Here is an 11,624-nt window from a genome sequence, read left to right as displayed (position 1 = left end):
AATTATTTTGGCAGATTAGTGTAATAAATTTAGAATTTAATAAAGTATGCAATAAGTATACAGATAATAATTTATGTATTAAAATTTAATTTATATTTTAATTTATTTTTTTTTATTGTTTTAATTTTAATAATATTAATTAGTATAGCTTTTTTAACATTATTTGAACGAAAAGTATTAGGGTTTATTCAAAATCGAAAGGGACCAAATAAAGTATTAATTATAGGAATTTTTCAACCTTTTAGAGATGTAATTAAATTATTAAATAAGGAATTATTTTTTTTAGATAAAATTAATTTAAATTATTATATATTTATACCTATAATTTCTTTAATTTTATCTATAATATTATGGTTAGTTTACCCATTTTATGTAAATATATTTTCAATAAATTTAGGAATTTTATTTATATTAAGATTAATGAGTGTAGGGGTTTTTCCAATTATATTAGGGGGGTGGGCTTCAAATTCTAATTATTCTATATTGGGTGCTATTCGTTCAGTTGCCCAATCAATTTCTTATGAAGTAAGATTATTTTTAATTATTTTTAATTTAATTTTATTAGTTGAAAGGTTTAATTTATTAGAATTTTTAAAATTTCAAGAAAATATTAAATTTTTAATTATAATTTATCCAGTTTATTTAATATTTATGGTTAGAATATTAATTGAATTAAATCGTACTCCTTTTGATTTAGTTGAAGGAGAATCTGAGTTAGTCTCTGGTTTTAATACAGAGTATTTTAGAAGATTATTTGCTTTAATTTTTATATCTGAATACTTAAGGATTATTTTTATAAGGTTTTTAGTAACAATTATGTTTTTAGGGTTTAAATTATTAAGATTTAAATTTATTGTTAGAATAATTTTTCATATATTTTTTGTGATTTGAATTCGAGGGGTTTTACCTCGAATTCGTTATGATGAATTAATAATAATATGTTGAAAGAAATTTTTATCGTTATCATTATTATATATTTTATTTATTTTAAGGATAAAGGAATTAATTATTTATATAAATATAAGTTAATAGATAGTTTTATATCTATAAAATATTTTCAAAATAAATGCTATTAAAGCTTATTAACTAATAAATTAATTTATCTCAGATATAATTTAGTGAGGGGGTTAAAATGAAATATAAAAAGTAAATTAATGTAAATAATATTCTTAAGTTAATAAATGGAGGCTCAATTAATTGCCTTCCTAACCATGTTAATATGATAAAAGATAAAATAAAAATTCAAAAAAGAATTTTTCTTAAAAAATAAAATTTTCTTGAAGTTAATTTATTATAATTTAAAATAGGTATAAATATTAAAATTAAAATAGATGAAAATAAACCTAGAACTCCACCAAATTTATTAGGAATAATTCGTAAAATTGTGTAAGCAAATAAAAAATATCATTCAGGTTTAATATGTTCAGGTGTAATTATAGGGTTAGCTATAATAAAATTATCTGGGTCACTTAAATTATAAGGAAAAATTAAAGTAACTATAATAAATAGAAATAAAATTAATATATATCCAAGTACATCTTTAATAAGAAAATAAGGTGAAAAATAAATTAAGTAAAATTTATTTCTGGATCCTATAGGGTTATTTGATCCTGAATTATGTAAGAAGAAAAGATGGATAATTACTAAAAATAAAATTATAAATGGGAGAATAAAATGAAAGGTATAGAATCGGTTTAATGTGGCATTATTAATAGAAAATCCTCCTCAAATTCATTCAACTAATATTTTTCCAATAAAAGGTAAGGCTGATAATAAGTTAGTAATAACTGTAGCTCCTCAAAAAGATATTTGTCCTCATGGTAAAACATAACCTAAGAATGCTGTTGCTATTGATATAATTAAAATAATTACTCCGATTAATCAAACATTAACTAATTTGAAAGAGTGATAATAAATTCCTCGGGCAATATGAAGAAATATAGTAAAAAAAAAGAAAGATGCTCCATTTATATGGATAAGACGGATTCATCATCCGAACTTAACATTTTTTATAATATGAATTGTTCTATGAAAAGCAAGATTAATATTAGGGCAATAATGTATAGATAAAAATAGACCTGAAATAATTTGAATAATTAAAAATAATCCTAAAATTGAACCAAAATTTCATCATATATTAATATTTATGGGGGATGGTAATTTATTTAGAGAATAATTGAAAATTGATAAAATTTTATTATTTTTTAATAGTTTAGAAAATTTCATTAATTAATAATTTTTCGTAAGGGTTTATATTTTGATAAACAAATTTTTATTGAGAATAATAAAGTAATTAATAAATAAAAAATTATTAAGAAGGTAACTTTATAAAGTGGGTATGTATAAGTTTTGTAAATAAATAATGAATTAGAAGTTTTAAATTTAATATTAATTGAATAATTAAAAAAATAATAAAAAAATATAACAAAAATTAATATAATTACTATAAATCAAATAAAGTTTAGGTTAGATTTAAACGATTTATTATAATAATTGTTAATTAATCTTGTAAAATAAAGGAATATAATTATATTTCCTCTAATTATTGAAATAAAAATTATGAAACAATATAATGATTTTTGAGTAATTAAATAATTTAAAATTAAATAAATTAAAGTGAATAAAATTAAGCTTATTATGAAATTTAGTGGGGAGATATTTTTATTATATATAATAATAATAATTATATATATATTAATATAAAGTATAAATTTAATAAAAAATTCATAAGAACTGTTCATTGAATTCAAGAAATAGTTTAAATAGAATATTAATTTTGGGGATTAAAGATATTAAGGTTAATTTTCTTGAAGTTTAAGCTAAAGAAAAAATTTTCATATTTAATTTACAAAATTAATATTTTATTTTAAATTATTTAGCTAAATTGATTTATTTAAATAATTATTATTTAGTAATAGTTTTATTAATTTTATTAATAATTTTTATATTTATAGAGAATTTTTTAATATTTTTAATTGGATTGGAATATATATTAATATTTTATTTGTTTATAACTTTAATTATTTCTGACAGTTTAAATAATGATTGAATATTTATATATATATTAATTATAGGAGTTTGTGAAAGAGTTATTGGTATTTCTTTAATAGTTAGAATTGTTCATATGTATGGTTCACAAAGAATAAAAATTTTAAATTTAAAATGATAGTAGAAATTTTAATTATTACTTATTTATATTTAATATTATTTAAAAATAAATTTATAAAAATAAGTTTATTAAAAAATTTTATTAGATGTGTGTTAATATTTTTAACAGTAAAAATTTTTTTTAAATATAATTTTATTGTAAATTTTTCTATAATAAGTAGATTATTTAGGTTAAATAATTATTCATTTATATTAATTATACTAAGTTTATGAATTTTTGGTATTATTTTTTTATTTTTAATAGATAAGAATATTTTATTATGTATAAAAATACATTTAGTTTTATTAATTATTTTAATAATATTTTTTATAAGAATTCAATTATTATTATTTTATTTTATATTTGAAGTAAGGTTAATTTTAATTTTTTTTATAATTATTAAATGGGGGTTAGGGGAAAAACGGTTGGAAGCTGCTTATTTTATAATATTTTATACAATATTTTTTTCTTTACCTTTTTTAATTTTTTTATTTTTAATTATAAATGAATTAATATTAGATTTAATAATAATAGTAGAATTAAAAAAAATTAAAATAAGAAGTTATTTTTTTATATTTATAATAGGAACTTTTTTAGTAAAGATTCCTATATATATATTTCATGGGTGGTTATTAAAGGCTCATGTTGAAGCCCCAGTATATAGTTCAATAATTTTAGCTTCAATTTTATTAAAATTAGGAACTTATGGTTTATTACAAATAGTAATTATATTTTATTATTTATTTATAAATATAAAATTTTATATAATAATAATTAGTTTATTAGGCAGAGTTATTTTGAGGGGGTTATGTTTACGCCAATTAGATATAAAAATTTTAGTTGCTTATTCATCAGTTGTTCATATAGGAATTTTAATTAGAAGAATGTTAACATTTTTTAAAATTAGAGTAATTGGGAGGTATATTATTATAATTGCTCATGGGTTATGTTCTTCTGGTTTATTTTTTTTAGTAAATATTTGTTATCAAGAAACTAATAGACGTTTAATATTAATTAATAAAGGATTAATAAATTATATACCTAAAATAAGAATAATATGATTTTTATTATGTTCTTCAAATATATCTGCCCCAGTGTCATTAAATTTAGTGGGAGAAATTATATTATTAGTAGGGTTAATAATATGAATAGAGTATTTAATAATTGTTATAATTTTTTTTTGTTTTTTTAGATTTATTTATTCATTATATTTATTTTGTTATGTCCAACATGGGGAATTAAATTATTATTTAAAAATTAAAAGAAGTAAAATAATTAATTATATTGTATTAATTTTACATTGATTACCTTTAAATATTATATTTTTGGATTTAATTTTTTTTTAATTTAAATAGTTTAAGAAAAAAATTTTGAATTGTGGTTTCAAAGATGTATAATAACTTTAAATTATTTATGAATTAATAGTTTATGGGGTGATTATATTTTTTTTAGGTATATTTTTTATTTTAATAAGTATATATATATATATATATATAATATAATAATAATTTTAGAGTGAACAATTTTTATATTAAGTAGAATAAAATTTAATTATATAATTTATTTAGATTATATAGGTTTAATATATATAGGAGTTGTTTTAATTATTTCTTTTTTTATTATATTTTATAGAATAAATTATATAAATGGGGATATATATATTAATCGATTTAAATATTTATTATTATTATTTATTTTTTCAATATGTTTAATAATTTTAAGTCCAAGGATTTTAAGAATTTTATTAGGATGAGATGGGTTAGGTTTAATTTCTTATTGTTTAGTAATTTATTATCAAAATAAGAATTCTTATAATTCAGGGATATTAACTATTCTTTGTAATCGATTAGGAGATGTTGGGTTATTAATATTAATTAGAATATCATCATTTTTAGGTTCTTGAAATTTAATATTATATAGAATAAGATTAATTATAATAATTTTAATGTTAATTTTAATAATTACAAAAAGTGCTCAATTACCTTTTTCGGCTTGATTACCTGCTGCTATAACTGCCCCTACTCCTATTTCTTCTTTAGTACATTCTTCTACTTTGGTTACTGCTGGTATTTATTTAATAATTCGGTATAATAAATTTATTTTAATTGAAGTGAAAAGATATATTATTATTATTTCTAGTTTAACAATGTTTATGGCTGGGTTAATAGCAAATTATGAATATAATTTAAAAAAAGTAATTGCTCTTTCAACTTTAAGACAATTAGGGTTTATAATAAGAATTTTAGGGTTAGGTATAGTAAATTTAGGGTTTTATCATTTATTAATTCATGCTTTTTTTAAATCTTTAATATTTATATGTGTTGGGGGGTATATTCATACATCTTTAGGAAGGCAAGATTTACGTAAATTTAAAGGTGTAATAAGAATAACTCCTTTAAAGAGTGTTGTATTTATTTTTTCTTTTATGAATTTAAGTGGTTTTCCATTTATTTCTGGGTTTTATTCAAAAGATTTAATTTTAGAATTTATAATAGTAAGAAGATTAAATAAATTAATAATTTATATTTTAATGATTTCAACAGTTTTAACAATTAATTATAGAGTTCGAATTATAAAATTATTTTTTGAAATATATATAGGGATTTATAGATACCAATATGTAGGAGATGGTAAATTTATAATTTTTTGTAAATTTTTTATAATATTATTAGTAATTTTTTTTGGGTATTTTTATTTAAGGTTAATTAATTATTTTACTTGTATAATTACAGAAAATGATAAATTAGTTTTAATAATAATATATATTCTTAGATGAATAGTAACCTTTAGATTTCATTTTAGATGTAAGAAGTTAATAAATTTTAGTTATTTAAATTTCATTATGAGAATATTTTATTCAATTTTTTTTTATAAAATAATTTATTTAAATTTTTTAAAATTTATATTAACATATGAGAAATTCAATGAGAAATGAATAGATAAAATTTTAGGTGTAAATATAAAAAAAATATTTTATTTACAGAAGGTGTACCCATTGATGAATAGATGATTATATTCAATTCATATAATAAAGTTGATAAAATTTTATAGAGTGTTATTAATTTTTATTTTATTTATTTATAATTATTTAAATAGCTTAATAAAAAGTTTAATATTGAAAATATTAAGATAATTAAAAATTTTTAAATAAATTTATAAACTTAATAGTTAATTTTATATTGAAATTATAATATTTTTTTTAAATTATATAAATTTAGAAATATTTATGATTAAATCATATTAAAAGAATTAGAAGTTCTAAATTTATATTTCTTTAATTGGAGATATTAGTCTCAAAAAAATTATTAACAATAATTTACCTAAATTTTGGTTTCAATTAAAAGATATAAATAATTTAATTTTAAAAAGCAAATTTAATGTTATATATATAATATTAACTAATATCCTGTTTATATAAGAAAAATAAATTTCTTTTTTTTAAGTCGAAATTAAATGTAAAAATTACTATATATAAATTAATGGATTCATTTAAATAAGTTACAAGTTCATTCAATTCATAGCCTAATAATTAAAATTAAAAGAAAAGTGAAAAAAGTATAAATAGATAAAATTGAAAGATTATTAAGTAATTTTAAAATTGGTAAAATTAGAATAATTTCTACATCAAAAATAAGAAATATTAGAGTTATAATATAAAAATTAATTGAAAATGGTAATCGTGCTCTAGTAATAGGGTCAAATCCACATTCAAATGGTGTAATTTTTTCTCGATCTTTATTTATAATTATTGAAAAAAAAAAATTAATTAAAATAATTAAAGAGATAATAATAAATATAAAGATAAAAAATATAAAGATATTAAAAATTATATATATTATTTAATTAAATCTTTTAATTGGAAATTAAATGTAATTATTTATACTATATATATATATATATATATATATATATATATATATTATATATATTAATATATTCATCAATAAATTAGGATATAAAGAATAAGTCAAATAATATCAACAAAATGTCAATATCATGTAGCCGCTTCAAAATGAAAATGATGAATTTTAGAAAAGTGGTTTAAATATATTCGAATTAATCTTGTTCTTAAAAAAATGATACCTAATAATACATGGAGGCCATGAAATCCTGTAGATATAAAAAAAATTGATCCAAAAATTCCATCGTTAAAAGTAAAAGGGGCTTCTATATATTCAATTATTTGAATAGAGGAAAAATACATGCCTAGTAGAATTGTAAAAATTAATGGTGTTATAGATTTTTTTTTGTTTTTAACTAATAAATTATGTCTTCATGTAATAGTAAATCCCGAAGAAATTAAAATAATTGAGTTTAAAAGGGGGATATCATAAGGGTTAAATATAATAATATTTTTAGGTGGTCATATTATACCAATTTCAATTCTTGGGGAGATTGCTGAATGAAGGTAAGTTCAAAAAAAAGAAATAAAAAAAAATAATTCTGAAATAATAAATAAAATTATTCCAAATTTTAATAATTTTAAAACACTTAATGTATGACATCCTTGTATTGTTCTTTCTCGAATAATATCTCGTCATCATTGGTATAGAATTAAAAATAGAATTAATAAATTAAATATAGTAATATTGAAGTTAGAAGAATTAAATCAATAAATAGTTCTTAATAACAAATTTAAAATTCTTCATGAAGTTATTAAAGGTCAGGGTCTTAAAGTTACTATATGAAATGGGTGGTGATGAGATATTTTCATTTAATTAGATTCATTAAAATACAATAAAGTTAAAATAGAAAATACATAGGATTGAATAATAGAAACTGAAATTTCTAAAATTATTAATAAATTTTGGATAAAAAAAAGAATTAATATATAAGGTATATTTTCTAAAGTTGTTCCTAATAAGGATAAAAGTAAATGTCCTGCTAATATATTAGCAGATAGTCGAATTGCAAGAGTTCATGGTCGAATAAAATTTCTAATAGATTCAATTAAAATTATAAAAATTATTAAAGGTCCTGGTGTGTTTATGGGTAGAAGATGAATGAATATTTTATTAGTGTTATTTAATCATCCAAATAATATAAATCTTATTCATAATCTTAGGGATAAAGAAAGATTAATAGATAAATGTCTTGATGGGGTAAAAATATAAGGTATTAAACTTAATAAATTTAATTTTAAAAATATAATTATAATAGTTAAAAAAATAATCAAGTTTGATGAAAATTTTTTTTTTGTTAAATTAAAAAATTCTTGAAAAATTTTTTTGTAGAAGTTTAATCAAAAGATATTAATTCGTGAGGGTGATAATCAATAAGGTCAATTTATTAATATTAAAGGAAAAAATAAAATTAATCAATTTAAAGATAAAAATTTATTTGTAGAAGGGTCAAAAATTGAAAATAAATTTGTTAACATTTAAAATTTAATAGTTTTTTTTATTAATTTAAAATTATTTAAATTAGTATGAGTAGTTGGTGAAAATGAAAAAGGAGAAAAATATAAAATTGAAATATATATATATATAATTATAAGTATAAAAAAGAAAAGTAAAAGTCAATATATAGGTCTTATTTGAGGGATAAAAGAATAAAATCATTAGAAGTAGACGATTAACTACTATATTTTGGTTTAAGAGACCATTTCTTTCTTTCAGACACCTAATGAAAGAGTATTACTATAATAATTTTAAAATGACAATTTAATGTTATAAAATTTAACTAATTCTTTAATTATTTTTATTAATTCAATTAATAAAATTAAAATAATTTGTTCTTTCAATAACAATAGGTATAAATCTATGGTATGCACCACAAATTTCAGAACATTGTCCAAAAAATATTCCAGGTCGTAAAGAAATTAAAGATATTTGATTAATTCGACCTGGTGAGGCATCTATTTTAATTCCTATAGTTGGGATAGTTCATGAGTGAATTACATCTATAGAAGATACTAGTAATCGGATAGGAATTTTATAAGGAATAACTGCTCGATTATCAACATCTAATAAACGAAATTGATTAATATTTTCAATTGATTTAATTATATAAGAGTCAAATATAAAATTAGAAAATTCAGGATATTCATAACTTCAATATCATTGATGGCCAATTGATTTAATAGTAAAATATGTAGGGTTTCATAATTCATCAATAAAATAAAGAGTTTTAAGAGAAGGGATTGAAATAATTAAAAGTATAATTATAGGAGTGATAGTTCATAAAATTTCAATATTATGATTTTTTAATAAATTTAAATTTAAATATTTATTATTTAAAATAAAAATTATTATATATATAGTAGAAATAGTAATTATTGTTAGGATAATTATTGTAAAATTATAAAAATAAAATAAATTATCAGCAAATGGAGAGTTAGGATCTTGGAAAGAATATATATTTCATGTAGCTATATTTATTATGTAAATAAATTTTAATAAAAATTATTAATTTTATTTATGAGACTTAAATTCATTACACTATTCTGCCATATTAAAATTTAAAAATAATAATAGGAAGTTCGTTATATGAATGTCTATAAGGGGGGTAATTTTGTAATCACTCTAAAGATGATTGGAAATATTTAAATATAATTAAACGTTTTATAATTAATCTCTCTAAAATAATAAAGATTAATAAAATTATTCTATTAAAAGCAATTAATGAACCAATTGATGAAATTAAATTTCAACAATAGTAAGCATCTGGGTAATCTGAATATCGTCGAGGTATTCCCATTAATCCTAAGAAGTGTTGTGGGAAAAAAGTTATGTTTACTCCAAGAAATATTATAGTAAATTGAATATTTAATAGTTTTTTATTTAGTGTAAGTCCAGTGAATAGGGGGTATCAATGAATTAATCTTGCAATAATTGCAAATACTGCACCCATAGATAAAACATAGTGGAAATGACCAATTACATAATATGTATCATGAAGTATAATATCAATAGAAGAATTTGATAATATAATTCCAGTTAATCCCCCTAATGTAAATAAGAAGATAAATCCTAAAGATCATATAATTGATGGGTTTATTTTAATTTTTGACCCACAATAAGTAGCAATTCATCTAAATACTTTAATTCCTGTTGGTACAGCAATAATTATAGTGGCAGATGTAAAATATGCTCGTGTATCAACATCTAATCCTACAGTAAATATGTGATGAGCTCATACAATAAATCCTAAAAATCCAATTCCTAATATAGCATAAATTATTCCTAAATTTCCGAAAATTTCTTTTTTTCCTCTTTCGTTAAAAATAATATGTGAAATTAATCCAAATCCGGGGAGAATTAAAATATAAACTTCAGGATGACCAAAAAATCAGAATAAATGTTGATAAAGAATAGGGTCTCCTCCTCCGGAAGGATCAAAAAAAGATGTATTTAAATTTCGGTCTGTTAATAGTATAGTAATAGCACCTGCTAAAACAGGGAGAGAAAGAAGAAGTAAAATAGCAGTAATTTTAACTGATCAAGGAAATAAGGGGATTTGATTTATATTAAGTGAAATATTTTTTATTAATATAATTGAAACAATAAAATTAATAGCACCTATAATAGAAGAAATACCTGCAATATGTAAAGAAAAAATAGTAAAATCAACAGAAAAGGATGAGTGATATATAATTGAAGATAGGGGAGGGTAAATAGTTCAACCTGTTCCTGATCCTGTAGATAAAGTTCTTCTTATTATAAGTATAAATAATGAAGGAATTAATAATCAAAATCTTATATTATTTATACGTGGGAAAGCTATATCAGGAGCCCCAATTATTAGTGGTACTAATCAATTTCCAAACCCCCCAATTATAAATGGTATAACTATAAAAAAAATTATAATAAAAGCATGTGAAGTTACAATAGTATTATAAATTTGGTCGTTATTAATTCATCTTCCAGGTGTTCTTAATTCTATACGAATAATTATACTTAAAGATGCTCCGATTATCCCTGATCATATAGCAAAGATAAAATAAAGTATTCCAATATTTTTATGGTTAGTTGAATAAAATCATTTTTGGTAATAAATTTTATTTAGAAATATTATGCCTGATAAAAGGAGTAAACTGTAAATTTATTTATGAAAATAAATTTTCTAATATTAAATTAAGATTTAAATAATTAAGTTAAATATATATTTATATAAAACTTTGAAGGTTTTAAGTTTTATTAACTTAAAATCTTTATTTATATAGTTTATAAAAAATATTAAATTGCAAATTTAAAGAAATTAAAAAATTATAAATTTAGTTTATAAATGAAAAGGTAAAAATTAAAGTAAATGTTAAAAATGAAAAATATATAATAAATATAGTATTAAAATTAGAATAATCAAATAAATTAATTTTATGTCTAATTTTAGAATTTGTTAAAAAAAAATTGTTATTATTAAAATTTAAATAATTAAAGGTTATTAATAATCTAGAAAAGATAATTAATATGGATAATATAATTATATAATTATTTGATAATATAAGATCAATTAAATTTCATTTAATAATAAATGG

The 11,624-nt window shown here is 18.6% G+C and overlaps 4 pseudogenes; all 4 read right to left on the bottom strand.

Annotated features, from left to right (window-relative positions):
• Positions 1-84: 84 nt before the first annotated feature.
• LOC143365160 (cytochrome b pseudogene) lies at positions 85-4,548 on the bottom strand (annotated as a pseudogene).
• Positions 4,549-7,088: 2,540 nt separating this feature from the next.
• Positions 7,089-7,757, bottom strand: LOC143365162 (cytochrome c oxidase subunit 3 pseudogene; annotated as a pseudogene).
• A 98-nt stretch (positions 7,758-7,855) lies between these two features.
• On the bottom strand, positions 7,856-10,000 carry LOC143365159 (cytochrome c oxidase subunit 2 pseudogene; annotated as a pseudogene).
• Positions 9,607-11,107, bottom strand: LOC143365161 (cytochrome c oxidase subunit 1 pseudogene; annotated as a pseudogene).
• Between the last annotated feature and the right edge of the window lie 517 nt (positions 11,108-11,624).

This window comes from Halictus rubicundus, unplaced genomic scaffold (assembly GCF_050948215.1).
Source record: "Halictus rubicundus isolate RS-2024b unplaced genomic scaffold, iyHalRubi1_principal scaffold1466, whole genome shotgun sequence".
Classification (NCBI taxonomy): domain Eukaryota; kingdom Metazoa; phylum Arthropoda; class Insecta; order Hymenoptera; family Halictidae; genus Halictus; species Halictus rubicundus.
The sequence above is the reverse complement of the archived record's forward strand: the minus strand, read 5'-3'. Positions and strand labels throughout refer to the sequence as shown.